At 28.3% G+C, this 7,126-nt stretch overlaps 1 long non-coding RNA gene across 2 annotated transcripts; it reads right to left on the minus strand.

Moving 5' to 3' along the window:
* Positions 1-2,241: 2,241 nt before the first annotated feature.
* On the minus strand, positions 2,242-5,547 carry LOC124899688. Of its 2 annotated transcripts, XR_007057041.1 has the most exons (3): positions 4,772-5,528; positions 3,992-4,342; positions 2,242-3,241 (listed from the first exon to the last, which is right to left on the minus strand). It is a non-coding gene; the product is annotated as an uncharacterized LOC124899688 (long non-coding RNA). The 2 variants fall into 2 exon arrangements; XR_007057040.1 differs by lacking the exon at positions 2,242-3,241 and having other exon boundaries at positions 3,930-4,342; positions 4,772-5,547.
* Positions 5,548-7,126: the final 1,579 nt, after the last annotated feature.

Genomic DNA, 7,126 nt, shown 5'->3' on the forward strand with positions numbered 1-7,126 from the left:
TAGCTTTTCTATTTCATTACCCATACTGTCCACTTTCATTGAAAGCGTAGTTAGGGTTTTGAATATCTTTTCTAAAGCATCATCTTCTATTATATCAGTCTGTGTAGCTTTGTCTTGATATGTAATCTGCAATAACGTTTTTGTTAATACTAATTACTTCACTTGTAAATGTAAAATTTAATATATTCAATACTAGTCTCCGAATCTCTTTTGTTGTAACTGAATTTTGTATTTTCTTTATTAGCCACCAACGTACCTATGTATTATCTGTTCGAACAATAAACTTGTTATATACAATATATGGCTCAAACAAACATTTATATAATGAACATAATTCTTTTCTATTTATTTTCCATTTCATTTCTGTTTCACTAAACGTTCCTGAATAATATCAACAATGATGTTCTATTTTTCATTTTCGTACCTATATTTAAGTACTCCTCCATAACTTCATTCACTAGCATCTGCTTCTACTATATATATAAATTTTCTATTTTCTTCTGAAAATTGTAATTTTGGTAATTCTTAACAAAGTGTTTTTATTTTTTGGACTTGTTTTTTATCTTCTTCGTTATAATTATATTCTACATCGTTTTTTAATTTTTTTCTGTAAAGGCTTTAAATTTTCTGGTAATTTTGGTATATATTCCCTTACTTGGTTTACTAATTCAAAAAATGATTGTAATTTTCTTTTTTGTATCTAATTCTTCTTTCAAATTTATTGTTTTTTGTACTATATGTTGTTGCATTTTTACTCCACTTTTATCTATTTGTATTCCTAAAAATTCTATCTGGTTTTTCATAATTTCACCTTTCTTTTCACTTAAACTTATTTCCAATTTTTCTATTATATCTGTAAATTGTTCTAATAATTTTAGATGTTTTTCTTTGGTTTTTGTATATACTAGTATATAATCTATATATACTATACAATTAGATAATTGTTTAAAATAACTATCCATAAAATATTGATATCTACCTGGTGCATTTTATATCCAAATGATAGTACATTCCATTCATAAAATTCTTGTGGTACCGTAAATGCGGTTAATTCCTTAGATTCTTCTTCCAACTTTAAATGGTAAAATCCTGATTTACAATCAAATTTACTAAAGTAATTATTTATATCCATGTATTTGTCTTATTTTTAATATCTTATTGGGTATTGAGTAATTATATGTCATAGTTTTTGCATTTAAATTTCTACAATCAATAATCATTCTACTTTTTCTTATAATATGTAGGTTTTCTTATTTATGATGTTCTAGGTATTATATTTTCATCTTCTTTTTATCAAGAGTATTTATTTTTGTGTTTCTATTTTCTAGATTTTCTTCATTAATTACTTCTTGTTTTTCATTGATTTCTAAATTTTTTGTATTTGCTAAGATTTCTGTATATGTTTCACTATCTTCTAAATCATAATTATCTGTTTCTTCAACATCTATTATATTTATTTCTAATTCCCTAGTTTCTATTTTTTTTTATTATTTATTTCTAATTTTTCTTTAAATTATTTTATCTTGTTTAATAATTTTTGTGCTTTATCTTTTTCTTCTTTTTCTTTCAGTCTTTTTTCATACAAATCTTTTAGCATTTGTAGTTCTTTTTCTAATTCAGCAATCCTACTATTTTTAATTTATTTTATTTTTCGTATTTCTTCTGTGGTTTGTTGTTTTATTTTTTCTATTTTCTTTTCTCTATCTATTTCTTCATTTTTTTTTTCTATTCTTACCATAACTGTCAATTTATCTTCTAATTTTTTTTTCTAATATTAAATATAAATGTTCACCTATTTTCTTATACCTTCTTCTTAGATTAGAAACTACGATTTTTATTTTTAATCCTTCATGATTTTCATATATTTTTTTATCTATTATAAATTCTTCTTTATTCATTTTTTATTTAATTGTATATAGGTTATGTTGGTATATATATATATATATATATATATATATTAGACTATCTATTGTTGATTCTAAATTTGATATTTCTTCTTTTTGTGCATTTATTGAGTTTCTACTAACTCCGACAATTATGTTATATTGTAGTCTTTCTACCCTTACTTTTAATTCTTTACGTTTTTCCGATATTATTTGCTTTAATTCTTTATATTTTGGTAATTTTTGTACGTTATTCATCTAAATAATATTTTGGGGAATATCTAAATCTAGTTTTATCAAATAAATCATAATCAATAAATTAATCAAATATTTTCAAATATATACTACTTCCGTAATTTTAAATAGTATAGGATCTGATACCAATTGTAGGGGAGTGCGGATAACTTGTGTGGTAAAATAGATCTATTATAAATACAATGGATCTATTTTACCACACAAGTTAACTGGAAAATAAATGAGTTCACTCGCTTAAAAACGTGTGCAAACATGCATTTTTCATCTCATCAATTTAATTCCACATATACATCAAAAGGGTTTAGAATATTATATTTTTATGGGTTCAAGGGTTTAAAAGATAAAAGTAAAAGTAGATGTGACTACTTTATAAATCAGGACAAGTAAAAGAATCCATCAGACCATTCTGCCTTATAACTAACATGCAACGAAAACCTGTGAAAATTTAAATTATCAGGTATTTATAATTTTTTAATTTAATTTTGTGGATAGCATAAAAATCTTATAAAAGGATGAAAGAAATTCATACCTGAAATCATAGATAATTAAATAAGCAAAAGAAGATTCATGAAGATATTCACTCAATTTTTGATCCTTTTTAGCATTAGATTGAAGAAGACTTTCTTCCATATTTTTTAATTCTCTTCACCTTCAAATGTCAGCTCTTATTCCTTTGAATCAACAACACAACAACGGAATATCAAATGTTTTACAAAAGTTTATCACTTGATCTACAATTTTAATTTTAATGACTCTTTTGAGTAAAAGGAAAAGGAAGAAGGAGGCCTGAATTTTTAGAGTTCTTGGCTTCATTGTTTTCTTCATAAATTTCCTTTCAAGAGATAACAATCCAATTTTATGTTATTTGATTTAATATTTGTGTTTCGGACACATATCACTCTCTCTCTTTGATTAGCTTTAAAAATTTAAGATGGGCCTCATTTTTCAAGTGTCAATTAATGAAATGAATCCTCTCATAAATTGTGTCGATTGGACCTGAACAATAGTAAAATTTTCCCTTAACAACTACTCCAAGCCAATGTTGATCATATCAATCAACTTTCGTTGCAGTGCATCAAGATTGATACATTTCATTCACGTACCTGCAAGTACGTTGTAATAAGATGATTTTTTTTTTTGTTAACAGTAATAAGATGATTTATTACTTCTTTCGTTTACAAAAGAATAACCTGTTTTGACTTGACACAAAAATTAAGAAAATGAAAAAGACTTTTGAATCTTGTGGTCTTAAATTAAAGTAGTATCAAATGTACCAAAATGCCCTTCAATTTTGTGGTCATAAATATAGCATGTGAAAAGTTGAAATTAAAGTATTGCCAAAAAAAAGAAAAGAATCATTCATTTTCAAACGAACTAAAAAGGAAAATAATTCATTCGTTTTGAAACGGAGGGAGTATTAAAGAAATGCTCAACAACAAATTAAGGACCTGTTTGACAATGATATCACAAGTAGTTTTTAAAAAATAATTTGGCAAAATTAGTTTGGCCATAAAATTTATCAAGTTCTGACGATTTCTTTTTAAGAAGTCCTAAAAGTAGAAAAAAAGTGATCTTTGGGCTAAAACATACTTGTCAATTTCTTTTATAAGTTTAAAAGTTACATTCAAACTTCTATATTTTACAAAAATAATCCATCAATTATAGCTCCCAACTACCATTTTATCTATTACTCATCAAACCATTCCTATTTATAAGAGCATAGCAAATGTTAGAAATTTTAAGCCAAACTTTACCCAAATTTAGTTCGCCAAAATATTTGAAAACTTATGATCAAACGCTAGCTAAAACTTAAAAAAAAACTGCACTCTATGGTGTCAGAGCAGATCTCTTACCTCGGATTGAATTTTATGGAGAGAGTTTTGATTGAAATTAGCAGAAATACAACTAACAACATCAAGCCCTTGTTTCAAAAGCTCTTGTATCACTTTGGCGAGGTCTTAATTATTATTTCCCTTTGTTTAATTAAAATCTCTACACCACCTTGGCATGGATTCACTATCACATCACAATCTTGGGACACACTATCTGAGCTACCATTTTCCCTTCCACAAGGTGTAGTACTTGAGTTAGGAAGCATAATTTTTAGCTTGTCTCTTTTTTTTTGCTAATTCATTCACATTTGCCTGCAGTTGTTTGATATACTTCACAGCTTCATGCATGTGATCCGACAGTGATCTTTTCCCCTAAATTAGAACACTTAGCCAAAGTTAATTAACCCTGTAAGGACTTTATATTACCTATCTCCAATTAATCCTTTTAAAAGTAAATGTCTCTAGTAAATTCCTCCTTTTCTCTTTTCTCCTAGAATAATTGACACATATTCAGATTTATAAGGTAAAAAATAGGGAAGAAAAAAAACAAATTAAGGGATAGAGGTTTCTTCTTGTTCTAAAAACTCTAAGAAGGCTAGGCCTAATACCCCCTTCATTTGATTGTAATGGAGGGAGGGGAGGGGACCGGGGAAGGGGGGGGGGGGGATTATAGAGGTGGATCTTAGATGGATTTTACTCCTCATTGCTTTCATATTTGAATTATATGTATAATATGCATATACAAATAAATTAAAAATGAAAATGTACTAACAGTAGTTAATTTGGTGTAATAATATATACCTTGGCATAGTGAAGGAGGAGGAGAGATTACAGAGAAGAGTGAAGGGCAGCTATTCCTTGCTTTCTCTGATGCTTCATATATCTATGCATAATTTTCTTATGCTTCAACTCATCAGTAATTTCATCTGATGAATTATTATTTCTGCCTAATACCCTTATTGATAGCTTCTTCTTTTTCCAAGGACGATGAATAGTGGCCCTAAGAAAAGGAGAATAATTAGGAGTAGCATACTTATCCATAATCAAATCTTGAGAGATTTGGCCTTGTTGGAAAGGATTTGAGAGAATCTCAAATATCAACTCATCACTTTGTTGCAAAGGAAACACCACAAAGAAAATCTCTGACACATACAAATAAATTTTGAAATTTCAAAAATGCCTAATTAAGTCAACTGAGGAAGGTGAGCTGATCTCTAATATTTAGTAGCAATTGAAGAGACGGTTGTTGGGATTGTCGATATCTTCAAGATTGAATCCCATGAGAACCTTCAATATTATTATCTTCTTCACAAATAACAAGATGCAAGGATCAACTCATTGTCCCCAATAATTTCTAAACTTTGGAGGAGTATTATATTGATTTCTCAGTTTTATATTGGCGTATTAAAAGGACATACCTCTTTAAAAAATATATATTGAATAAAAGACACTAATCTTATGTAGTATTCTGAATTGTGAAATTTATCTTTTTATGTGTTTTGATCATATTTGTCCTTTCCTGTAGTTGCTATAAGTAGATCACGAGGGTGGAGATAGTTGACATGGTTCACAATGTGATAAAAAATAATTTGGGTGAGTTTGTAATTTTTAGAGGCTTCAAAAGCCATATAATTTACTTCGGTTAATATTTATTGTTTTGAGTATTGGATGATGATCTAGACAGTTCCATTAAGTTCTGAATATTGAATTTCGATTAGTAGCGTGGTTGGTTTGGGAACTTTATTTTGCATTTTCATTCTCCATTTTAAAAATAATAAACGAGGGGTCTCAGGGGTTAATTTAGCAAAAATCATCTTTTTAAAAAAAATTTAACGTTGTTATTGAGTCTGAAATATCGAAATTAGCCTGATAGCATATATGGTTTATCTCTATGGGTCCCGATCAAATCCTGAGGTTTCATTCAAAACTTGACAGGTTTGCACCAAAATTGGCATTTGCTGATAGCTAGTGCAGCCGCTTTAGCGATCCAGGACCGCTTAAACAGTAGCTTCTTTAGCTGTCAGGCATCGCTTAAGCGGTAGCCGCTTTAACAGCATCGTAACGCTTTAGCTATAGTCGCTTAAGTGGGAACTGCTGTATATAACTTTTTTTTTTTTTTTATCAATTTTCATCATTTCTGGATCTCCAAGCTTTGGAAAAAGATGATTTTCGAGGGTTTCTTCAATTGTTTCGTGTGGATATCCACTAAACTCATATCCTTATTATTTTTCATTGATTACATCTTCATAAATACCTTTTAATCATGATTTTGAAATGAGATTTTGAAATATTTACCAATAAAGCTGAAAAATGGATTTTCTTTGATTTGGATCTCATTTTTTGCCCGTTTTCGTGTGGGTTTTCAACTAAAGACTCCTATGACTTTGGAAAGGTATTTTTAAAATAAAATTATAATTTTATCCCTTTTATTTTTGAAATCAGTTTTCAAACTCATTTTGAATCCGGCTCAAATATGGACAATATGGGTATCTTTAGCTTTTTTTTAATGTATAGGTGCTATATTTGAATGCTGTAGTTGTTTTGAGGTCGTTCTTAAGGAGAAAGCCCCATGTTAAAGCACTTTAGGTGGGGATTTTGTTATTTTGAGATAAGTTATGAATTAACTTCTTTTAAATTGAGTTGAGTCGTTAATAAATAAGTAAAGTATGCTATAGGTTGAGAAAAATAACTTTGGAACTTATATTTTGAGATTATCATTACTGTTGTGTTCCGTGTGGGGGTTTATATTCTGTTGTTGTTGACTTGAGATATATGATATTGTATGTGGCTCGTGTGTGGTTTTATTTGACATCATTGACCTTATTTGTTTATTTAAATACCTTTATTCTAGATATAATACCTGTGTGGGGGCTTGAATTCTTATAATAGGCCTTATTGAGCATTGGTATGATATGATCTTAATAATGTGTTACATGCATATTTATTGCTATGGTGCCTAATTTTAGTTCATAATCATGAATTGTGGACATATTGAGGTGATTTCTTAGCTAACTTATGTACGTTGATGGATTGGATATCTTCATATTTAGTTGATTGTGAGCATTATATCCTCATTCCATATATATACATTCATAAAATATTGATATCATTGAGGAACACTATTTTAAAAAGAAAATGAGATATTTTTATAAAATC

The sequence above is a fragment of the Capsicum annuum genome, chromosome 6 (genome assembly GCF_002878395.1).
Source record: "Capsicum annuum cultivar UCD-10X-F1 chromosome 6, UCD10Xv1.1, whole genome shotgun sequence".
In the NCBI taxonomy this organism is placed as follows: Eukaryota; Viridiplantae; Streptophyta; class Magnoliopsida; order Solanales; family Solanaceae; genus Capsicum; species Capsicum annuum.